This window comes from Protopterus annectens, chromosome 5.part0 (assembly GCF_019279795.1).
Source record: "Protopterus annectens isolate FY-2018-M chromosome 5.part0, PAN1.0, whole genome shotgun sequence".
NCBI classification, from domain to species: domain Eukaryota; kingdom Metazoa; phylum Chordata; order Ceratodontiformes; family Protopteridae; genus Protopterus; species Protopterus annectens.
In genome coordinates this window covers 1,226,492,259-1,226,518,850 of record NC_056735.1, presented here as the reverse complement: position 1 = coordinate 1,226,518,850, position 26,592 = coordinate 1,226,492,259, and the positions used below count along the sequence as shown (strand labels likewise).

General features: G+C 38.1%; 1 protein-coding gene across 1 annotated transcript in view; it reads left to right on the top strand.

The window, feature by feature from the left end:
* LOC122802342 (contactin-associated protein-like 5) overlaps positions 1-26,592 on the top strand; it is a 2,566,556-nt gene that overhangs the window by 461,095 nt on the left and 2,078,869 nt on the right. The gene's annotated exons all lie outside the window — the stretch shown is intronic.

The window sequence follows — 26,592 nt, the reverse complement described above, 5'->3', positions numbered from 1 at the left end:
TATATATATATATATATATATATATATATATATATATATATATATATATTACTAATAATGATAGTCTTAATGGTGCTGTATCATTATCAATAAGTTACCTACAAAGTGATTTTAACTTAAGAATACATTTAATAGACAAACTGTCATTGAGTCCTGGGGGTGCATGGGCATTAAGTCTCAACTGCCATGCCAGTTCCTGTTCATCCAATTTCAAAGATGATGGACCCCCACCCCCCTATCATTATCAACTATTTTATCTATGGCAAGAAAAAGGAAACAATGAGATGGGTTGGCCTTGACATGCCTTGCTAAAGTATTATTTACGTTAAGTTTGCTGATGTTATAGACATGCTCATAGATTCAATTCTTAAAGGCCCTCTCTGTCCTGCCAACATAAAAGGCTGGACAATTCTGACAGGTACTCAGATAAACAATGTTCTTTGATTCACAATTGAATTTTCCTTTAATACAATAACGCTGGTTTCCTACATTAAATGAATTAGCAGTATTAATGTATTTGCAAATTCGGCATCTCCCACATTTCAACATACTGCAATGTGCAGGATATTCAGGAGGTTTGCAGTTATCAAGAATTGTCTTCAAATTCCAACCCCTTCTAAAAATTATTTTTGGTGGCCCACCTATCTTGTCCCTAATAGTGGTGTCTTCAACCAGGAAACACTGGAGAGAAATATGAGTGGAGATCCTTAGATTATTTCACCGCCGCCCAAATGCAGGATGTGCATCTATCAGATTTTCCCTGTTTCGTTGTTAGTACCTCTGCTTCAATCATTTATCCAGATAAGTGCCCTATTGGGGACCCTTCCTTTTAACTTATGCTATTTTGTTGATAGTTGTTAGGATTGTTAAGTATGACTGCCGTAGGCAGATTGCATACAAGGACTGCATACCAAGTGTCTTTTTTGACTAGGCCCAGGACACAATCACGAATCTTGCTCATTCTGTCAATCACTCTTTCCCAAAACCCTTAGGTCACGACTTTTCACTCTCAAGCCTTTCTAGAGACCCAGCATCTTAAAAGCTTGGCACAGTCCAAGATGGCTAACCACTCATACTTGGACATCCATCTGCTACTGAAGAAAAAACTGTAGGGCTTTGAATGGATCTGCAGTCCAATGTTTCTACCTCTGTTGTACCCACTGAGGTTCTGTTACCTGCAGTACATCGGGCTACTTTTTAGTTGTCACTACTGAGACCACTGGAGAGAAATATGAGTGGAGATCCTTAGACTATTTCACTGCCGCCCAAATGCTACTAAGGCCTTGCAGACTGCTGATATGTCTTTGGAACCACATATCTTCATTTCTGAGGGGCCGCACAGCATCCCTCCATTTTAGTTTGGGAAGACATCCCATACTCTCTGATACAATCAGACAGCATTCAGAACAGCCACTTCTCATCTACATGGATGTTACGCCAAAAAAGAAAAAAAAAAAAACAAATGACTAGGCATGTAGTCTCTCCCTCAGCAGCTAGAGAAAAAGAGAGGACAGAATTCTCACAAGGGTTGTTAATGGTTATTATCTCTTTGAAACTACCTTCTTTGGGTCTCTTGTAATTACAGGCAACTCAAAAAACTAGCCTAGTTTCCTCCTCTTCTGATGATGAACAGGACTGTGACTCTGACTATGACCATTCTCTGGACTATTCTTCTTAGCTACATTCTACATGAAAAGAGGAATACGAAATTATTAGTCTTTATGACTTCAACCGAAGAGTGCGTTTTGTACACTCTGAACTGTATGGTTTATTTATGACAGGTGACATTACTCGTGAAGTTTATGATTTTTGTGTGGTTGTGGAGCCACGCATAGGGGTTATTTTTGGGATACCCAAAACCCATAAGAACATTGAAAATCCCCCTTTAAGACCCATTGTCTCCTGCCCACATTCAGTAACCGAGGGTATTTCCTTGGTTATTGATGCTATTTTGGGTCCTATTATAAGTGAAGAAATTTCCTACATTAAGGATTCTTGGCATTTTTTAAGCTGGTTTGGGATTTTTATACAGAATCATGTTTTTGATCCTTTAAAACACATTATTTTTACTGTTGATGTCATTTCTTTATACACGTGTATTCCTCATTTGATAGGAATTGATGCAGTATGTAATTTCTTATTCAAAAAGGGTGGTAGATTCACCGCAGGAGTTATTTCCACCATCAGGTTATTCTTAGAGTTAATTTTGGAAAACAATTGTTTTCTTTTCGGTGACAAATATTATAGACAAAAGAAAGGGGTGGCCATGGGTTCTTCGGCTGCTCCAGCTTTTGCAAATTTAGTCATGGCCTGGTGGGAGTCTGAGGTGATGCCCATTTTGAATCAAAAATTTAAAATTAGGTTTTACTGCCGTTTTATCGACTATTTATTTTTTGTTATCGAAGGTGATTCAACCACAGTCAATGAGTTGTTTTTGGATATTAATTTATCTTCTGATTTTTTGAAATTTACCAAGGGTAATGAGGGACTGTGGGTTAATTTTTTGGATGTTTTATTGTATTGGGATGACAAGGATTGTCGTTTACACAGCAGGATTCATCGTAAAGAAACCTTTACAAACGGGTACCTACACCATTCTAGTAACCACCCCAGGCATGTCATTAGAAACATTCCCCGTGGACAGTTCATACGAGCTAGTTTGATGACATCTAAGCAAAGCGACTTACTTGACAAATTCAAGATTATTATTTCCCTATTTGCCAACAGGGGGTATGTTATTGAACAACTGAGTTTGATAAGTGAGGAGGTTTTAAGGAGACGTCCATGTACTTTCAAACCAATAATGGACTTTCCTACTTTAACAGCTGGAGGTGTTAAGGGGGGAGGCAAAGGAAATGAGACCAATGCACACATCATGTGCTCCCTCGATACTAGTTCTGATGGACCACTGATCAGACAAGTAATCACTGACAACTGGAAAATTATTAATGGCAATGAGGACATTAGAAAAATAGTGGGTGAAGGTCCGTCGTTTGTTTTTAGAAACCATTACAACCTAAAAGGGATTTTGGAAAGTAACATTACGGTTGAATCAAAAACAAACACTAACAAGATTGGGATGCACTGTTGCCATAGTTGCAACATGTGCAGATTTATTTCTGAGGGACCATACATTAAGATCGAAACAATAGATAACACTTTTAAGGTTCCTGGATACGTAGATTGTAAAACAAAGGGGGTTGTCTACATTAGTCAATGTTCAGGTTGTTTTGCCTTTTATATAGGAATGACCACCCGTAGTTTAAAAACTAGAATCAGGGAGCACATATACAGTATAAAGACGAAGGACGACAATAACGCCCTTTATAAACACACCAAAACTTGTACCACACACAAAAAATTTTTATTTTCTATTTTAGAAGTTGTGCATCCTGATCTTAGAGCAGGTGATTATAAGAATTTTTTAGAACAGCGTGAAACCATGTGGCAAATCAAACTTAATGCAGACAAATTTCCCGGTTTAAATGATTATATTAACATAAAATGCTTTTTAAAATACAGGAAGTTACACGTTAACAAAGGATTTGATTGTTTTGAATTTTTTAGTTAAATGAATGAAATTTTCATTTGGTTTTAACTATCTAATCAATTGGCTTTAATTGATTAATTCGCATGTAATTTGTCTTAGTATTTAAATGCTTTGAATTGTGGTTTGAGTTGCATTCTGATGAAGTCCAGTGACGAAAGCGGGTATTAAACTTTTGACTACGCTATTGCTATTGTGTTCTTCATCCCATACTTTGACTGTGATACTATTTATTTGGTTTTTGTGCTTCGTATATTTTATCTGCTGTATCATTATCAATAAGTTACCTACAAAGTGATTTTAACTTAAGAATACATTTAATAGACAAACTGTCATTGAGTCCTGGGGGTGCATGGGCATTAAGACTCAACTGCCATGCCAGTTCCTGTTCATCCAATTTCAAAGATGATGGACCCCCACCCCCCTATCATTATCAACTATTTTATATATGGCAAGAAAAAGGAAACAATGAGATGGGTTGGCCTTGACATGCCTTGCTAAAGTATTATTTACGTTAAGTTTGCTGATGTTATAGACATGCTCATAGATTCAATTCTTAAAGGCCCTCTCTGTCCTGCCAACATAAAAGGCTGGACAATTCTGACAGGTACTCAGATAAACAATGTTCTTTGATTCACAATTGAATTTTCCTTTAATACAATAACGCTGGTTTCCAACATTAAATGAATTAGCAGTATTAATGTATTTGCAAATTCGGCATCTCCCACATTTCAACATACCGCAATGTGCAGGATATTCAGGAGGTTTGCAGTTATCAAGAATTGTCTTCAAATTCCAACCCCTTCTAAAAATTATTTTTGGTGGCCCACCTATCTTGTCCCTAATAGTGGTGTCTTCAACCAGGAAACACTGGAGAGAAATATGAGTGGAGATCCTTAGATTATTTCACCGCCGCCCAAATGCAGGATGTGCATCTATCAGATTTTCCCTGTTTCGTTGTTAGTACCTCTGCTTCAATCATTTATCCAGATAAGTGCCCTATTGGGGACCCTTCCTTTTAACTTATGCTATTTTGTTGATAGTTGTTAGGATTGTTAAGTATGACTGCCGTAGGCAGATTGCATACAAGGACTGCATACCAAGTGTCTTTTTTGACTAGGCCCAGGACACAATCACGAATCTTGCTCATTCTGTCAATCACTCTTTCCCAAAACCCTTAGGTCACGACTTTTCACTCTCAAGCCTTTCTAGAGACCCAGCATCTTAAAAGCTTGGCACAGTCCAAGATGGCTAACCACTCATACTTGGACATCCATCTGCTACTGAAGAAAAAACTGTAGGGCTTTGAATGGATCTGCAGTCCAATGTTTCTACCTCTGTTGTACCCACTGAGGTTCTGTTACCTGCAGTACATCGGGCTACTTTTTAGTTGTCACTACTGAGACCACTGGAGAGAAATATGAGTGGAGATCCTTAGACTATTTCACTGTCGCCCAAATGCTACTAAGGCCTTGCAGACTGCTGATATGTCTTTGGAACCACATATCTTCATTTCCGAGGGGCCGCACAGCATCCCTCCATTTTAGTTTGGGAAGACATCCCATACTCTCTGATACAATCAGACAGCATTCAGAACAGCCACTTCTCATCTACATGGATGTTACGCCAAAAAAGAAAAAAAAAAAACAAATGACTAGGCATGTAGTCTCTCCCTCAGCAGCTAGAGAAAAAGAGAGGACAGAATTCTCACAAGGGTTGTTAATGGTTATTATCTCTTTGAAACTACCTTCTTTGGGTCTCTTGCAATTACAGGCAACTCAAAAAACTAGCCTAGTTTCCTCCTCTTCTGATGATGAACAGGACTATGACTCTGACCATTCTCCGGACTATTCTTCTTAGCTACATTCTACATGAAAAATCTCATCTGAGAAAGAGGAGTCCCTCTCACTGGACTCCCCTGTTGAGGTAGCTTCCTTTGGAGAGACTACAGAATACAGTGAAACACTTTGAATAGCAATTCACTTAAATATCTGATGCTCAGAAGAGGTATTTCAACCTGATTTAGATGAGTATCCATGATACTGCTCCACTTACTCCTGTGAGGCTTTCTATTGGGTTTCTATTATACCCTTTGGTCCACCTCTTCTATACTGATTCTAATCCACCAACTCCTTAAAGGCCAGATAGGTTCTATAAGGTGCCTGATGGCCTAAAACATTTATACAAGAATTCAGTGGTGGCCCCTCTGCAGTATCTCTGTCTTCAGATATGCTCTGTGAGCTTCAGCCCATTGCTAATGTCATACCTACAAACAAAGCTAGTAGGGCTGTGGATAGATGGGAGAAGAAGGTTTACACCTCTGCCACCCTTGTCTTTAGGGCAATTACCTACCAGACTCAAATGTCAAAGTACTTGATCTCTGTCCTGAATTCCTTAAATAAAGTTGTACTGGAGCCTCCTACAGAAGAGTCTAAACATCAGGTGGAGAGCTTACTATCTCAGGGCATTTAACTTGGCAGACATAGTATTAAGTGTAGTTGCAAGGCTTTGGATGCTTCCTCTAGAACAGCTGCCACTGCATCTGTTATTTGAAAATATGCATGGCTTCACAGTCAGCCTATCCATGAGGGTTTCAAATCAAAACTTTTAGACTCTCCCTTGGACAAACACTTTTGTTTGGCTTTAGGCTGCTAGCCTGTTCAGATCTCTCCAAGATCAAGGTAAGACCATGAAAGGCTGCAGACAGATTTACTCTACTCATTTCCTAGGTACCATAGGAACTATCTGTCTAATTCTACCTCCTTCATTAGAAGGGATCCTAGGACAACTCAGAAACAAAGGAAAATGCTTGGAAAAAGTACTCTGAAAATCACATAGGGAACCTACAGCAGTGAGGCCTCCATTTGGAAGCAAAAATCTGTGACTACCTCTACAGCCCCCTTCCCCTGCCCTCAATCTCAAATTTTCTTTCTGAAAGATGTCACACTCTCTGACTAGTTGGAAAGGTATTACCACAGAAAAGTAGGTCCTCTCTGTCATAAAGGATGGTTATACCATACCTTGTGAAAATATTCCCATATGAAAGGCACACCATGACCTCCTTAAAAACAAATACCCCTTCTGGTGCCCATTATTCAAGATCTCTTGAATCAGGACACCATTGAACAAGTCCCAAAGGTGTTCATGGGAAAAGAGTTTTAGATTTTTCTAGTGCCAAGGAAAAATGGTAGTGGAGACCCATCCTACACCTGTCTCGCTTAAAAACTTACTTGGGGGTAACATCTCTCAAAATACTCTCTTGTCATACTCTTCTGCATTTCACCCCCCACCCACAGGATATTCTAGTGTAACTAGATCTGAAGGTCATTTACTTTCACATACGCATTCATCCTTCTTGCAGGAGATTCCTCATATTTTTTTCTGGCTTCTTGCTTTTTCTGTTTACTGCTATGCCATTTGGTCTTTCCACAGATCCATTGAGAGTTTACAAAGTGTCTAGCTCCAGTAGTAGCTTTCTGTCACAGCCAGGGAATCAACATTTTCCTCTCCCTGCATGACCTACTGATCCAGGCTCTCTTTCCAGACGTTTTTCTTCAGCATCTGCACTTTATCCTCTAACTTATGATAGGTCTGGGTTTCAATATGAACTGCAAAAAATCCCATAGGGTCACTACACATGATCTGGTTTTCCTGAACTGCAGACTGGACACAAAGAAAATCCATGTCTTCCTTCTGATAGAGAAAATTCACAGCCTACACATTTTTTTCCAAAATCGTTTCTCTACAACCCATTGCTTAGCAAGGGAGATGCTAAAGACTTTGTGATTCACGGAAGCCATCTTCCCTATGCTCCTCCTGGTCAGATGTCACATGAAGAAACTCTAGTGATACGTGAAATCTACGTGGTTCCAGCACTGTTACCACTTGGTCACTCTGATTCCCCTCCTCCCTTATCACAAAAAATATCTACTTTGGTGGAATAGACTGGTCATTTTCAACTTGCCTGCAGATTTCATACAGTAACATCAGTATTATTAGTGCAAGCAAAATAGCTATGTTTGTCACACAACAGAATACTGCAAACCCTGAATTTGGCTACCTGAAGAAATGCAGACATGAGCTACCACTTAAATTAAACTCATCCAAGAACTGTACACCTTTGGTCATCAGTAACAGTGAAGAACATGTTTAACTGTGTGCTGTTCCACTTGGTTCAAAAGCAGCAATAGTTTGAGTGCTGGCCCAAGAAAAAAAAAAAAACAATAAAAGACTGCATCATAACTTGCAAATTATGCTAACAAGATAAAATATTATCTACTAAAACTGCAGCAATAGAAGTCCATAAATAAAACTGAATGTATCAGCAATATTAATCACAAATGATAAGAAAACATTTTCTTCAGAGAGTGCGATATGAATTGCTTAAATCTGACACAAAATGTGCTGAGCTAAGAAACTGTAATATAATGACCTGCTAATCGCCAAAGAAATAAAATACATTTCTCTGTGAAAGGAAGCCTTGTGAGGCAAATAACATCAACAATCTAGACCAATAAGAAGTGAATGGTCAAATTAAAGTAACAAAGATAAAAGCCAGAGAAGCCAATCCATATACAGGGTAGCCAAACTTATATGGAAAATAATGTAACTTGCGAATGAAGTTTTAAATGACACGCATATTTTAAGTAGTCAAAGAGTAATTCATTTGCTTTCTAATGTAGCAACATGATTCTAAAATAAAAGACATAGCATACTGAGGGCACTGCTGCATGTGCATCCAAAGCTGAATTTCCTGGACTCACTTTACAAATAAACAGGTTAAATTATCCTTGATAGCAGCAATAATCACAGAAAGTAAAGTGCAACAGGCTAAACTGTACTACAATCCTAATATTTGGCTAGTCCTTTGAGTAGCACACATTAGGAGATTTATATTACAAGCAAATGTGGGTAGTATTAATTTGTCAATGACTAATTCAAAGCATGAGAAAGAGTTTGGTGTCTATCACACCTAATTATGCAGGTAGTGTTAACCATGTTTTAGTAATAGGAAGGTGTATATCAGAGCTGCTGAACAGGTCAAACCATTGGCTGTGTCCTCATGATTCACAGCTGCAGACAGAAAAATCTATTTCCATGGACTATTAGTGCACTGACAAAGTAAACTGGAAAGGGAAAACAGGTCAAGTCTCTGGAAAACTCAGTGTCATTTGTATACAAATGTGTCTTTATAATTGCTTCCAACTCAATAAATCTACTTCTACAAACCATTAGTGTACTGCCAAAGTAAATTGTCAGGGGATTACAGGTCAAACCTCTGAAATACTCATGCTTTTGTTATACCATAAACATGTCGTCATGATTCACATTTACTGCCAAACAGATCAGTGAAGTCTCATGGACCAATAATTTACTGCTCAAGTCAATTGGCATGAGAAAGGCGGTACACATAATCATTTTGGCATATCAACTCATATTTTTGGTAATGACATGCTATCGGCAGTTATGCTGCTGAAAATCAGAATGTCGTTCACAAAATATAAAGTGAGTTGTGTCTTTGTTTGTTATGTTGTGTTTGTGTGTGTTTTGTTTGTTGTAGTGTCATTAGGTAGGTGTATGTGTGCTTGTTTGTGCGGTGGTATGTGTATGTGAATGATCATGATTTTGAATTTTGAGGTTGTGGGTGATGGTTTTTTGGGCTTTCGTCTTTATAGTCTCAAGATACTAAAATTTGCTATTTTAGTATTTCAAGATTATGAAGTGAATCTATATATATATATATATATATATATATATATATATATATATATATATATATATATAAATTGTAATTATCCCACTGCTGACAGTATTAACATTAACAGCAAATATTTTCATAAATGTTTTTGTTTACTACTGAGCAAAAGTTAAAAAAAAGTTAAATTTGGTGCCATTCAGCAGCCATTCCCTCAGAAATGTAGTACATTTGAAGGACTATAGTGAGCTAGACCTTATGCAGAAACACAGAAGGTATCAGAGTAGGAAATAAATTCACAGCAGCTAGAAGAAATGTTGCTCCAAGTAAGCACTAGTACAAGGGGAAGGTAAAGTAATTAATTAAAGAGCAAAATTACAAAATTGGTTTTATCTTCTTTTTATATTCAGTGCATTGAATAATGATCCCTGCCCTGTGAAGAAATTAACAAGAGAGAGCAAGTAGAAATAAAATTGCAGTCATCCACCAGTAAGAAGGGCAGTATTGTGGAACTCATATGAAGCACAGCATGTAGAAGTACTTTCACCCATTCAGATAATTTCTTCCTTGGTTCTAGGATCCCTACAGCACATTCATTCCTGCCCTAAAATTCCCTGTATACTCATCTTTGTGTGATGAGATTCAGGTTGTAGGAGGGCAAGAAAGCTTGCTGGTTCTGTGGGTAGCTTACTGTCTTCCCACATGGAACACCCCAGTTTCTGTGGCAGCTTTTCGGAGCTTCACAGCTACTGCTGTCTTAGGGGAAGCTGCCTTTGCTCATGGAGTTTCCAGTGGCTTATAGTGTGACTTGCACATGGCAGTGTGGGATCAATGGACTCAAGATCCATGTAGTACACACCTTGTGTTCCAACTAGATATCACCCATTTAGTGAGACATAGCTCCTTCCTTCTGTCATAGCAACTGACTCCCATCATCCTCCAGCAGCTCTAACAGGTGAAAAAGCTACTAATCAAACTTGGGTCACCTGCAGTATAGTCAGTGTTTATCTCTTTTATGCCATGGATTTGGCTTAATCATTGATTGATCCTAGCCAAACAAATCCTTACAACTGTGTGACATTTGTGCGGTATTAATAGCTTTTTAATTAAACCATTTTCTCTTACTCAATCAGTTTCGAATAACATTTACATACCTAGGTAACATGAAAAGCATCATTGTGTTAGTCTCAAGTCAAACATTCGGCTACCTGTCACAGCTAGAGCTACTTTACTGATCTATTCACTCATCCATAAAATATTAAATGATGGCTACTTTCCTTCACTCTCTGGCAGGCTGCAGTTTAGAAAACAATTATATACTCCTACAAATACTGACAGTATTCAGTTGTACAAGCGCACATACAAACCTGGCATGTGTGACAGAGCTTTCCTGAAAATAGTTGCAATTGTTTGGAACAATCTTCAGAGAATATTCGGATAATTTGTTCAAAGAAAGTACATGGAGTGCTATAAAGAGCAAGGCGAACACAATGGTACACTAGTTCCTATGTTCTACCCTAATGGTGTTTTCATTCCAAAGTGTACAGGCTTATTCTTTTAGTAAAGTTTTGTTTTAATATTATTTTTGTTTATTTTTAATTAATCTTATTGACATAAGTATGTTGTAAAGTTTTAACTAACTGTATATTGTAAAGTTTTAAATATATTCATGGATTATGTTTTGCATTGTCTTAAATGTCTGCATGTGGAGTTTTTTCCCCCGGGCCTACGCTGAAAACAGCTTCTGTGACCCAGTTGGACAATCTTGGTAAACAAATGTCAAATTAATAAATAAATAAATGACAATCTTATAAAAACATCATAGCATATGATTACATATTTGGATACATTTGATAGTGAAATGAAACAGTTCATAGCCATATAAATTTTTTAACACGGTTACAATAAATACACTTAAGAGTTTTTGAACATACACAGTGATGTTAATTAATATTCTAATTTGGGAAGTATGGTTTCCTTTTCTCATTTCTATAGATCCACATAATACCTAGGTTAAATCTGGTTAGTACATCCAACCAATTTATGGTAGTACAAAATAAGGTTAATACACTAATGAATAGCATTCAATATTTGCCCACACATTTCTAAGTTTGCAATACCTAACGGACATATGTATAAAGCTGAGATGTCAAAGCACCTGGATGATTCGCTGCTGAAGCTGCTAAGAAGATCACTGGTCTTAATAAACTGTTAAGTATCTCACACTTGTGGGGCCTTTGGGTTCAGAAGGGTCATGCATTATTTCCACCTCTCTGTCACATAGATCCTGTTCATAATTTGCCAACATTTGCTTGTTACGGGCAGAAAAGTATCTTTCCCATAACATGCATATCTCTGAACTGGCCAGATTTTCATAGAGTGTCCAGATTTCTGCCTCATATTTTTGATCTGCACAGCATAAAATTTGTGGTTTTCTGGCAAATTGCTGAAGACTAAAATCATTAAATAATGACATACATTGGAGTTTTAGACTTGACATGCTTAGGAAAATGCATGCTGTTGCAAAACCTGTTATTCTAACAATGGTTTAAATGAATAAGAGTAATGTTTAAAATCTGTTCCTATTTTTGGGACTTTGTCTTCCCATTAGTTTTGGCTTTGTCTAGATTTCTTCAGCTAAGCAGTTGAGAGGTATGATGACATGAGATGGCTTTTCTTTTGCTGTTAGATGTAAAACATAAAGAGTAGAGTGTTACTGACTTTGCATGTGTAACCTGTACAGAGCTAGGGCTTCTCTGTTATCTTTTTTAAGGGATACAACATTCCTACCCATTGCCAAAACTCATGCCAGAATTTCATGATTTCAGTGCATTCCCAAATTATGTGTCTCCAGGTAGCTCACTCCCCATTCAGACAAAACCTCCAGGATTGTGGCTTAAATGTTGGGATATGCTGATTCACTTAGTCTGTGGTGATGGCACCTCCAGGCGAAAAGCCTCCAGCTCTGGAAGATTATTAACTTCATTAAAAGCTTCAAGACCTTTATGACATGATCTGCAGTGACATCCTTCTCTCCTGCATTGCTCATGGCCTGGATAACTTTCTACTGCTGAATGTTATAGCTTACGTAACAGGACAGAGTATAATCCTGCAAATCCTAACTGTCCTTCAGCATATTCTTTAGTCTTGGCTACAAAAGTACCTTTAACCATTGATTGTGGCTCAGTACCTGAGTTGTAGGCACATTATATTTGGTCATAAATATGAAAGTGCTGTTTTGACATAAAGTATTTCAAAAACAAGTCTGATTTGAGCTTGAAACCTGTCAATAAATATATCTGGAATGGGAAATAAAACCATCAAATTATCCATTGTGAGGCTGGAAAAGAGTGTCAAATGGGAATAAACTTAGAATGGGCTCCCAAGTACAACTTTAAGATTACCAACTCCTTGGCATTTGTTAAAGAGTGCAAGAATGTCTGTACCTCTCTAAAGATAGGGTTGGGGTATTGGGATTAGCATTCCCCTCACTATGGCATACAGTACGTAATGCTGTGTGGCCTCTATAATAAGTTCTTCTCTGTGTGGTGATGACCTCAGTGATTAAGGAATGGCTTTGCTTAAGCAAGCCATCCAAGGGATCGGTACAAAGCATTGCATTACAGTGGCTTGATATGCAGTTAATAGACTAGGAAGCCATATGCCTCCCAGATGACATGAGCTATGATGGACTGATAGAGGGTCCCTGTGTTTGTAACATACCTCAATAAATATAAACAACTGTCTGTTCTGCTTTCTTAATTGGGTTTTAGCACTACATATTGGAAAACATTTTGACATGTATTGTAACTTGGGGTATAGAATCTTTTTAATTAGGTGAAACTTGACTTCTAATGGGACTTGCAGGCCTTACCATTCTGTTAGTGAGTGAGTCTTCTATTGTTAGCTGAAGAAATTTATATTCAGACCTTTGGTTTCTGAGGAGGAATGAGAGATCTGTACACCACAATAGTTACAGCTTGTGGGACTGAAAAAAAATGCATTGATTCATCTCTGAAATGGTCATTGTGCAATTATATGAAAGGAGAATGGACTTTGTTGAGTTAACCTTGTACCGTGAAATATGTTGCCAGCTTTGAGGAGTTGCACATGCTCCTGGAAGAGTTATCTGTGGGTCATGTAAGAGTTATAGAAAGACACCAACCGGCGGTAAACATTACTCAAACCGCTGAATCACTTACAAATGCCTTCTACCAGCACCTGCAGGACTGCATGGATCAGGCAATCCCAAGCAAAACAAAGACTCTTTGTACCAAAGGCAAGCGTCCAGTCTGGTGGACCCCAGCCATAAACAAACTCTACAACAAAAGGGGAAAGCTACTACAAGACAGAGCAAAATCCTTAAAAGGTAAGACACCGCTGATCACTATAAGTAAAAAGCTAAGAGCTCTCATAAAATCATCCAAAGCTAATTTTGAGAAAAAAATAGCTAAGGACTCTAAAGACAACCATAAGGCATTCTTCAGCTATGTCAGAAACTTAGGAGGAAACTCCCAGATATGCTCAGAATTAGTTCAAAATGATGTGAAGATAACTGATCCTAAAGACATTGCCAACATACTGGCTGACAGGTTCAGTGCAAACTTCTCCCCCCCTCCCCCCCTAAAGGAGAGATATCTATACCAAATGATTGTAGCCCCCCAAACATCTCTAACGCCCAGGTGAGAACTGCTCTCTCCAAGGCAAAGAACACAGCATCCATGGGACCTGATGGTGTCCCCGGCTGTGTGCTCCATGAACTCAACGAGGAATTAAACCCACAGTTAGGACAGCTGTTTAATCTTAGTCTCACCTCCGGATACGTACCCAGGGAGTGGCACACAGTGACTGTGGTCCCACTCCACAAAGGTGGTGCCTCCACCGACCCTGGAAATTACCGTCTCATTAGCTTGACAAGCCTTATCTGCAAAGCCATGGAGAGGATCATAATGGATCTCATAAATAAAGACATAGGGAATTTGCAGACTTTAGATCCAACCCAGTTTGGCTTTGTCAAAGGCCGATCATGCCTTTTAAAATTGGTTGACTTTTTCAAAACAATCACCAAGGCCATTGACGAGGGAAAGGCAGTCCATACAGCCTACCTAGACCTGGCGAAGGTTTTCGATACAATACCTCACTCGGGTATCATTGAAAAACTCATCAACTTAAATGTAAACCCATACATTACAAGATGGGTTGCAAACTGGCTGAGTGACAGAACCCACAGGGTCAGAGTTGCTGGCGCCATGTCAGACTCAAAGCCTGTCACAAGTGGTGTCCCACAGGGCTCAGTCCTGGGCCCACTCTTGTTTGGCATCTACTTTTCTGAAGTACAAGCAAACACAGGAGGGTTATGGCTGACAAAGTTTGCAGATGACTGCAAACGGCGCCGTAGTTGAAAACACATCTGACACAGATATCCTTCAGAAGGGTCTCACAGAAATGGATAACTGGTGCCAGAGCCATGGCCTTAAGTTGAATGCCAAGAAATGCATAGTCATACCCTTCGGGAAAAATAAGGTTACCCCTAGCTACCATATAGGTGGCAATCCCCTGAACACAGAAGAAGTTATTAGGGACCTGGGAACCCAGGTTGACAGTAGCCTTTCATTCGACATTCATATTGCTAAAGTAGTTAGGAAGACCTTCTACATTGCCCACCTTATCATGAAGGGATTCACATCTAGATCAAGGGAAGTCATAGTCTCCCTATACTCATCACTCATCAGACCAATGATCGAGTACAATGCCCCATTCGGAATGTATCTGACCCGACACTTGCAGCAGCTGGAGAGGCCACAAAAGTTCCTCACCAAAAGGATAAAGGGTCTCAAAAATCTGTCTTATGCTGCCCGACTGAAAGAACTCCAGTTATATTCAGTTGCTTACCGCTTGCTCAGAGGTGACCTATGCCTGACATACAAGGCCATGTCAAACCCAGATTTGATGAACATGCTTCATCTCAAAAAATCTAGATCCCTCAGAGCCACAAGGGCGGGAGACTTAAACCTCAACACGGTTATTAATAGGACGTGCTGGAGGGATAGATTCATCACCCAAAGACTCCCTATGCTGTGGAACAAAATCCCGGTTTACGTGAGGCAGAGCACCTCGCTGGCCTTGTTCAAGAGGAATCTTGACCAATGGATGGGAGATCGCAGATACACCCCAGGGGTTACCTCAGTGTCACTGCTCGACAGAGGCACAGCTAAATAATGGGCATAGTTTCTCCAAACTAAAGGGGTGGCGTAAGCCACAAAACTACGGGCTAGGCTTATAAATGCCCTCGGGCAGATAGCCTAGTATGAACCTATGAACCTATGAACCTATCTGCAGACAGTGACACTACCATACTTGTGGGAGTTTAGGGCTTGTCCATCTGACTGAGAAAGTATATTTTGCAGGTGAGCTTCTAGAGGCTGTATCCAAAGAGCAGAAAGAAGGTGAGCTTGAGGACAGCCTTAGCTAATCCCTAAGGTAAAAGAAAAAAGCTTCTGATATGAATGAGCCAGTATTAACAACTGTTGTGGAACCATGAAATCTTGTCATAACTGCCTCTATAAATTGGGAGTGAAAAGCTTGTATGTCCATTAGATGAAATAAATAGGCCCAGCACACCATGTCAAAACCCTTTTCAGCATCAACTGTCAACAACCCAAGAGCGGTAGGAGTGAGCGGTTCTTTTCCAACCAACCGATTACATAATGCACATTTTGCAGGAAATTCAATTTTCACAAAACCTACTTGATTACAATGATCCAGTGCAGAAGGTAAAGGGGATAGTCTGGAGGCCCGTATACTCATAGATTTTTCTATCAGTATTTAAGAAGGAAATAGGCCTGAAATAGGATGAGACCATTAGATCCTTACCTACCTTTAATAAAGGAAGTATCATTGAGTGTTTCCATGATGGAGGGACTTATAAATTGCCCAACATCTCTACACATGCCTCCCAGAATAAGCCAAATGCTTTTGATAAGGACTTGCAGACCTCAGCCAGAAAGCCATCATCTGCAGATACTTTGCTGTTTTGAGTTTTTTAATAGATTAACAAGACTTCCATTTTTGTTAACAGCTGCTTTAAACATTTCTGATGGTTCTTTTCCAGGATGGTTTTGGGGCAGCAAATCCTCACTGAAAGGCAGGGATCTCAGTAGTAGTTTTCTGGGTCCTAAGCCTTGAACATTTGCAGATAATGCTGTCTAAATACTTCCAGACTTTCCTGTTTAGTAACTCAGAGTTGTACACCCTGGCTTAAGGTATTCAAGGTCAATACAGACTTCCATGTTCTTGACTTAGCCTTTCTTGCTAAAGTGGCAAATGTTTGGTGGGTATTCAAATAATTATGCATCCTTATACTATCTAAAGCTAACATTGTTTTCATCTGAATCATTTCTTGTACCTTACATTTAAGTTGGGGCAGCTCATCCTGTAGAGTGGATAGATTAGAGTCTGGTTTTTTTTCACCAACTTCCTCCATTTGTCCTGGAAAATACTTGGCTCCCACGGTGGTGCAGTGGTTAGCCTTGCCACCTCACAGCAAGAGGTTCTCTGGTTCAATTCTCAGCTGGGGTGCCTTCTGTGCAGAGTCTGCATGTCCTCCCTGTGGTCGCGTAGGTTTTCTCCGGGTGCTCCTGTTTCCTCCCACATCCCAAAGACATGCTGTAGGTGGATTGGACACTCTAAATTGGCCCTAGGCATGAGTGTGTGGCTTCTGTGGAAGGTTGGGTGCCAGGCTGGCAACTTGACACCGTAAAACTCCAGTGCCAATCATGAGCGGACAGGTGTTCCACTGTGGCGACCCCTAACCGGGAAAAGACAAAAGAAGAGGAAGAAGAAGAAGAAAATGATTTGTACAAGTCCCAAACTTTGCATGCAAAAATGCTTTGCAAGCATCCTGTAGGATATTGCTCCATTTCACGTGCTATCCAGATTTCTAGCATGACCCCTGAAAGTCCCCACACAGACTCTGGCTGCCTTGCATAATAAGGATAAAGCCTCCATACTTTTAGGAGGAGTCAACTTAAATTGCTAAAACAGTCAACAGTTGTGTCATAGTCAGAGTAAGGGCAAGGCAGCTCAGTGAATATTGCTTTATTTCCTACTAAGTCCTTGTCTATATACATCCCATCTATGTAAGTGTGATAATTGGGGAAATGATAAGTGAAGTGAGAGCTGACAGGATATGTCATAAAAAAAAAAAACAAATGTATTAATGTAATTTCCTGTATCTATGCCCTTAGGAACTTGACAGTAGCTATCACATCTGAATAAGCAGTAATATATATTTTTAATTGGTATTAGAAACTTCTGGTAAAGTACCAAATAGCTGTATCTTACTACTGTTACGCAGCACTGCCCCCTTTGATTTGTTCTGTTGCACACATTCTAATTAAATCAAGAGAGCTTCAAAGTGTAAGTTGTCGTTTGTCTCCTGCTGCGTTGTCCGTTTTGGGCCAGGAGAGACAAACAAGCTATCCAGCATAAATATGGATTGTTTAGTTATTGGAGCTGCATAGTCCATAGTATATGGGACTGCAATGCCAATTTTACTTTGTAGGTATGCGAGGCATCTTCAAGCTGAGCTATTGTCTGTGGGCCCTCTGAGAATGCAATTCACACACATGCTGAAGATAGGATTGAAGCTTTAATCCTTTTTCCTTGCACATGCTTCACTAAGGGGAGCCATTATTTGCAGTGTGCTACCAGTTACTTTGAATAGCCATTACTGAATATGATTTTTAGGCCAAGGTATTGGATCTCTTTTTTTTTCCTGTTTCTGCAGCCTGCAGCACCTTTTCTTTCTACTGGCAAGACAGAGATCAAAAGATTACAGCTCTCAGGGTCATCGGCCTTAGGTGAGGGCTTTGATATTAATTTTAACTCCAGAGTTGCAGGTAGCCAAACTTGCAGGAGCATATTATTTTGTAATGCACCCTCCTGCAGTAATAATATCCTAATGTTTATGCGCTGACTAATTTTCTCCTAGTCTTCAAGAAGAGTCTGCAGGGTTTATATGAAGTCTAGCAATAGAAATTTGATGTTCAGACTCTTCTAGCTGTGTTTGTAGGTCCCTTGTGGTTTGCTCGAATGTAGCCACGCAGTCAGCAGCTTTAGAGACTGCTTCCTTTATCCCACAGAGTTGTGAATGAATGGCGATTTGGAAAGTGCTCATATTCAGTTTGAGATGCCTTATGATGTTTATTAGTTGCTGAGTTTCTGTGAGAGGGTATAGTCCTTCAGGATTTGATGGCTGTTGGTGTTTTCAGAACATCAGTATTCCAATCAAAGCTAGCCATGTCATCCATATCTGAAGAAGGCTGTTCACTCTGCAAATACTGCCAGTGTTTTTTTCCAGGTACTTTAAGCCTTGAGAGAAAGTTTCTTTCAGACATATAGCCGGCAAGCATTTTTTTAAACCGTGAATTTAAATAGTAGAGTGCTATTGTTTTAAAAATCCCCAGATTCATAAACTTAATTTTCAGTCGGTCTCAGAGCTATTTGATACAATATAAGGACAACAAAAGGGAAGCAAATATACTTATCCCCTCCCTTTTAGTTCAGCAAAGCAAATTCACAAGCTCATTCCTAATCTTTGTGACTGTACATCTTGTAGCTCTGCAAGCTGTCCAGTATTGTTACATACAATTCTGCATCCATAATGAAGTTAACATTCTGGTTTTAATCATTAATATGCTGTAAATGCTGGCTAGTGTTTACTTGGAAGTATTGTTTCTTATTTAATGAGTTGCACTCCTTGTTTATTTCTTATTTGTTATTTCCTTTGCCATTGTGGTCTGGGTCATGGCTGAAAAAGGTTCCTGGTCTAGTTCACTTACTGGTTAATAAATTATAAATGAATAATTCATTCTTCCGTGTAAATGACACAGTAGAAGAATATGCCATTTTGAATCCAATTCAACCAGCATTGTTTTATTAGTTCTTTATACCTGAACATTTTGGATAAGTCACATGCTATTTTCTGATTATATCTTGCCATAAAAAGGACTCCTGTTTTTAGAAGTTTAAAAGAACCATGAAAGTATCTGCCATACTTAATAATTTCAGCTTTGGAGGATGACATTGAGGGATGCAGGGACAAAGAGGTCTGGTACTCTGCATACAACTGTGATGCAAGAGCATTGGAGGGACTAGCTTTATAAGTGAAAATTTACTGAACTTCCTTAAGCAGTTTACCATTATGGCAGTCCTTTATCAAATCTACAAGTGTGATATTTTTTCTCCTAGATTTGCCTTTTAATGAAATGAGTATTTCTTTTAAGAATGGAGAAGTCTTCTATGTTTAGGAAGGATTTTTTGTATCAGTCATTTAAATATGAAACCCTTTTCTATCTATTCAGACAAACATCATTCCATGCCCTGCATTGAATTTTTAATGTTGGCAATACCTGTTTGCAAGTTAAATACTGAATTGCACAAAGGCTAAAGTTCCTTTGGTAAGGTGAACGCAATCAGTACAACAATCACCTGAAAAGTTTATGGGAATCCTGTGAGCTATCAATGCTATAAGCGTTACTAGAGGCCTGAATTTCTAAGTTCAAATTTTAATTATTAATCATAACTTTCTCCATCATTGTATTCACTTGTCTAGCAATCTTCTTGTAGCTGGACTGATGTTTTCTTTTTATTGTTTTTTTGTTTCAAGGGGAAAGTGAAACTTTAGATCTGATCTGTACATTATGGGTAACTAAATATTTGTGCAAACACCTGAACAGAAAGCTACCAAGCATAAAAAAAAAAAAAAATGCCAGCCAAGGGAGGCAAAGACACGAGAACACCTGTTTAAAGAGCATTTTCATTTCAAACATAAAACAGAAACTTCATTAGGTTAAACATTTACTCTCCAGCTACCGAGCATGAAACAATTGCCAGCCAAGGGAGGCAAAGCCACAGGAACACCTGTTTAAAAAGTGCTTTCGTTCCAAACATAAAACAGGAACTTCATTAAATTAAACATTCACTCACCATTTACTTTTTATAAACTTGTCCACTACCACCATGTGGCCAAAAAGTCAATTACATGAATGGGAAAACATTTCCTTTCAAACCACACAACACATAAATACATTATAATAAAATTTTAAAATTTTAATCAAACCATGTTAAATTATGTGCACATCAGAAATTTCCACACATATATGTTTTTACTTTCATAACTTAGCACTTTTAAAGGTTAAAAGGCTATTTATTATTTTTTTTTCCATAAAGATATAAAACATAATCTACTGCAACTGAGTGATGAGAATAGATACATAATATACCAGCAAGAGATTAATATAGTTAAAAAAAAGCAAGTGCTATACTTTACTGAACCAGAAAGGATATCAGATTTTCAGACTGTCACAAACCTTGAAGAAGTGAACAGGAATGCTACTTGATTCTTTCTTTAGGCTGAGATTTATGCAAACATTAGAAATGATGATGCCACATGGGTAGAGGAAGAGTAACACCCCTATCAGGATCCCATAATATTGCTAGTATTAGTTATGGCCTCAGTCAGGGAAAATCAGTTTTAGTTGTCTCTGCTTTATTTTATAACTATACTAAAACCTGAAAAATACATGAAAGCACAGAAAACTTCCTTCAGTGAGATTAAGATGTAGGACATACTGATACACACTGCCCTGTATGCCTCAGGAGACACAAGATACAGGTTTGTTTCTCCAGCTTCCATAGCTGCATTTGCTTAGATCGCTTTCTATTTGAGGAATGCACCACAGTCATTAAACAGCAGGAATGTCACTCTGAACATAAAACCCTGACTATGACCCACATATTCCAAGTCTGACTGGTGACATAAGTACTGAGGGTTGGGTGGGTGGCCTAATGGTTAAGGTGTTTGCTTTACAAACACAAGGTGCAGGGTTTGAGTCTCACAAGGGATAATTGGCTAGGCTTAAAATGGCTCGCAAGAGCAGATAGCTTAGTACTAATGTATGAACCTATGAAAACACAGGGCAGGGAGATATGAGAAAGAGCAGTAACAGTTGTCTCACCCGTCATGGGAGGAAGGATGGGATTTCTGCATATGAAGTAGCACTCACCCAGCAATGGGTATAGCTCTATATTTGAACAACAGTTAGCCATTCAATTTGCCATATCTGGGAGGACTGGAACTAATAGAACTTTTTGCAAGGTAATGCAAATGACCTCAGGAAGTCTCACTCAGTTAGGTACTAATAAAACAATCCTCCAGCAGAACGGCAGCATATGTGGTGCTGGTAGATTGCATTGTATTTCCCTTGCCCTTTCCAAGCTGACATCGGACAAAATGGCATATGCTCCCAGGGGGTTAGAGGAGACCAGATGATAGGAAAAATTATTTAGCAATGCCAAGCAACTGATGATCATCAGGGTAGGAACGAAAAGGGGAAAATATGTCACTACAAGCACAAATTCTTGAGTAATACTATAGAGGAATAATCATCTGATCTGTCAAGATAGGATTTCCTAGAAATTTCTAAACAAAGGAACACATACATATTTCATGATGAATGAGATTAATTATATGCCTCTGTGGCTAATGTAGAAGAAGTTGACATTAGAATTAAAACATTCTACAGTACCTCTAAGGTATCAATTTCTATTAGAAAGGGTAAACTCTTAAAAGATCTTCAGTTGTCAGGAATAGAGTTATACCAAAACTACAAAAAGTCTAGGTTGAAGACTAGAACTTTAAATAAGGAATATAGAGTTTCTCCGTGCAGGACAGGAAAAATAGTATAAACAATATCCTCCACATGTTTAGAAGAACTGTTTCACATATTTGGGCATAGAAAATATACCAGAAAAAAATAGCATTTATACTTAACAAAAGATGTCCTCAAAGAACTATTTAGCTTTAGGGCATTTGTCATAATGTACATGGGTAAGTGTAAAATTAGTCAACCATTGTTTGTTTTTAAGAAGCAATTGCTCCATTCTCCTCATGATAATATTAGCAGCTGAGTATTAGAAACCTTGGTTGCTCACATCAATGCCAATCAAATTATAAAAGAACTGTCCACCCTGCCTTTAACCAAATCTTTGGGATTTGATGCACTCTCAATGAGCTGTTAAATTTATTTTTCCAATACTCAAATCACCATTGCAAGTCCTTTATAATATATTCATTTCCAGGTTTGCCTTTCCCTTATAACTGCTCTTGCTTTGAAAATATTCAACTAAGAAGAGCACTACTATTACATTTAATTTCTACACTTTTAATCGTATCTATTTTAAAAATTCATGGCCCTAAAATAATAAATGGTGCAAAGATGGTATCTGACTGGCTCCTGCATTTCAAGATCCCCAAGTACCTGATCATGGATGTTTTTTCTCTTGCATTGGAATGCAAGAGCAGGAGTGAGGGGCATGTTTATTGCCACTTTGTTGGTGTGTCAATAGAAGAAGGAGTGTCCATTTTCTTTCTTTTTTTTTTTTTTATATTATTTGAAAATCTGAGGCAGGAGGGTTGGTGGCAGAGATAGGACCTGAGCTTAGGTACCTGATTGTGGGCCTTTTAATTTAATTTAATTTAATTTAATTTTTAACTTTTTTTGCCCTTTACTTAAAGGGGTACTAGTTTGTCAAACTGGCAGAGGGTGTTGGTTGACCCAGCTATACCTCTGATTGTAGGTGAAGATGTCCACTCTTCTCTCCCCATTGTTTGTTAGGTATTGAAGTTTCAGCACAGCTCAGCTAATAAGTTCCCAAAGTTTGCTTTGTTTGATATATGTCAATGTTTTCTTTGTCAATCCAGTAGACTAAGTTCTGATATTGACTAACATTCTTTATGACTTTTTTAACATGACTTTCTAACATAACATAACCATTTTATGAAACATGGTAAGCAAAACAGAAATACTGTGAGTCAACCTATGTTTTAAAGATTTAAGTCATAATAGCCCATCTAAGGCACATTTATTCTCCACCCTCATCTTGCCTATCAAGTGTCTGTATGGAAAATGATTAGCGTTATCTATTTGATAAGGGTATTTTATATATTGTTCATACTGCAGTCACCCACCAAAATAATGTCGCTACATTGTTGATCATAATTCGGAAGCAGATTTTGAAAACACAACAGTGGATATCGGATTGAAAATGTTAGTTTGTACTTCAATCCCAAAAGGACAATAGTAAAGACTGTTCAAATTTTTGAACAATTGCACATTTCATAAGATAACAAGGTAATGCTAAAAGTTCAAGAAAATAGACTCCAGCTTTATATAGACTGAGAACTGCCAGATGTATAAGCTGGTTTTAGAAGAGAGCAGTTTTAGAAGAGATATAGGAAAAAGAGAGAGCACATTGCTAATATTACCTGGACGATAAAGAAGGGAAGAGAGAATTATGAAGAAAATTACTTTTGCTTTATTGACAACTCTAAAGCCTTTCATTAAGTGGACCTTAACAAACTGTGACAAAATAGTATATAAATGGAGAATATTTGACTGCCGGGGATTGTGCATACAGACCAAGAAACAGTAGTCAGAATCAAAAATGTAATAACGGATTGGTTCAATACTGGAAAAGGACTGTGACAAGGCTGTATACTGTCACTCATCCTATGTCATCATGTGAAATGCTGGGTTATATAATCAGATGCAGGAATCAGAACTGGGTAAGTATTAACAACCTCTGACACACAGACTACTGTAGTGATGGCTGAAACTTAGTATGAGGTGAACAACAGGTTGATGAATATGAAATTTTGAAAGTAGAAAGTGCAAAATTAGTTTATTAGTATATATTGCAATATTATTATACCGTTTACCACAATATTTTTTTTTACAAATGGATGTGGAAGAAGTGGAGGCAGGAACAGATTTTATGTTCATGGGTTCAAACACTTCTGCAGGTGGTGACTGAAGCCATGAAATTAAAAGACATTTTCTTCCTGCAAGGAAAGCTACAGCACATTTAGAAACAGCATTAAGGAGAAAAGACATTGCATAGTCAGCAATTGTCTATATAGTCAAAGCCATATTTTTCCCAGAAATTGCACATGACTGGAAGATTTGGACTATAAGTAAGGCTGTGTACCAGGAACTTGATTCTTTTGAACTGAGGCTTTTTAGGAAAAAAATGAGAATACCATGGAATGCAAGAAGGCCAAATCACACAGTACTTAAGAAAATAAATACAGACTGTGCACTGGAAGGTCCAATGGCAAAACAATAGCTCAAATACTTTAAACCCATAAGATGAAGACATGATTCAAAGAAAAAAGCCCCAATCCAGGAAGAGATTGAAGGCAAAAGAAGAAGACATTTATAAAGGCCAAGACAGTCAAACATTATTACCAAAGTAATAAATGTAAATTTCCAAAAATTTAAAATGGAAGTGGTAGACAGACAAGCCTGGTTTGCTAAAGTCCTTGAGGTCATGAAGAGTCTAGCTCAACTAAATTGACTAATTATCATGACTTTGTATAATTTGAACAGCAGAATAATGCCCTAATTCAGACATTATCTATGCTTGTCCTTTTTCTATTTGCGTGTAATGTCATCTACATATCCTAAAGCACAACATTTGTTTTTACCCCTAGACACACCAGAACTGTGTATTTTGAAAGTGGGTATAAACTGAGAGAGCAACCCTACTTCTTTTAAAGGAAATGTTAACTGTAGAGCACTCCTTGTACTGATACACACATTTAACAATGCACTCCAAAAATACAGATGACTTTCCACTTTTTCCAATACTTCAGTGTAATATACACCTTTCGATCAGGCATTATTCAGATGCGTTGCTTGCCCTACAGCACACTTATACATTAAAGATTACAGAAAACCATCACCCACCCACGCTTCACACTGTAGCATTCTTTCTAGCATTCAGCACTATGTTGGGTGGGGCTAACTACATGTCATATAAGATTTTCCCTCAAAGGATAATAGACTCTAAACACTCCTGCCTCACTGTGGTAGAGATAACTTTCTAAATACTTCAACAGTTTGGCACCTGACTCGCACTCTGCACAGATATCAGATCCCTACATTATGTCTTTGTAGGCCCATTCCATGATGTACAGTGTCCTGTTGATCCTTTTATAGTGCTGAGTGTTAGACTGCATGTATGTATTTTTATGTAGTCTCATTCACTGTATGAAGGCTTGGATGACCCTTGGGCAATGTCAGACACTGTCATGCATACGTAATAAAATTCATTTATATGTAATTATATAGAATGTTATTGTCTATATGTGGTTGTAATGACATGCTTGATAAAGCAAAGCTGGGTGTGAAGTCCAGTAAGGATTCCAGTACCTCTTCTGTCCTCACATATACTTACACTGGAGCCATCACTATTGAGTGGGACTGGGACATAGCTTACTATCACTTACTGTAATCACCAAAACTCAAGTGGTTTGAGCTTAACAGCTCAAGTCAAGCTTAAGTCATCTGTTGCTTGTGAGATAATTGCTTGCTTTACATATAAAATAGATCTTAATGCTCATATCTGAGTGCTTTTCTTTGTGGTCTGATCATTCATCCTCCTTGCGAAAATGCAAGGCAAATTTTTTTAACAGCTGTTAGTGATACACTTCCTCTGATGCCAGCTGACCTTGTTGTGAGAAGAATAGCAGGTAATTCTAGAGTAGGGGTTCTACACATGGCAGGGTACAGAGGCCTTTCCGATGCAAAAATGAAGAGTACTTTTCATGCTATAGTTTGTATTATAACAAGTAATCTCACATGTGATACACTTGCATTTTGTTATATCTTCAGAGCTGTTTGTTGTTGTTATTGTTGTTATTTAGCTTTAGTCGTTTAAACTTAAATGACATAAGAGGGTATAGTGCACTTTCAGGGCAGAGCTGATATTTTGACAGGCTGTATTCCTGTTATGCTTTTCCTCACAAATCTGGTATCTGGTAGTATTATCAGATATTCATTTATATATTTATTTATTTGACTTTACTTATAGGGGTAGACCACTGATCAAAATTTATCAATTTCAGCCTCATCCTAGAATTTCAATCTCAGCTTAGGATAGTTTAGTAAACAAAGGTAAAGCAGATCCAGTACTACAATCCATCCAAAAAGCTATTCTTATCAAAATTCAGCAATTGCAGAGCAATGAATCTGTTAGAAATTGCCACACAGTACACTAAAGATGACTATGTGAACAATGTATTCTGAAATCCAGAAAATGTCCTGCGTTATTATAAAATGAAGCAAATGCCAGCCAGAAAACCAGACAACTGCACTGAGGAAGTGGTATAGTAATAAGTGACGTGGCCAATGAAAACATTATCATATGCTATTTTAAAACATTATCATATGTTATATTAAAACATTATCATATGTTATATTAAAACATTATCATGTTATATTAA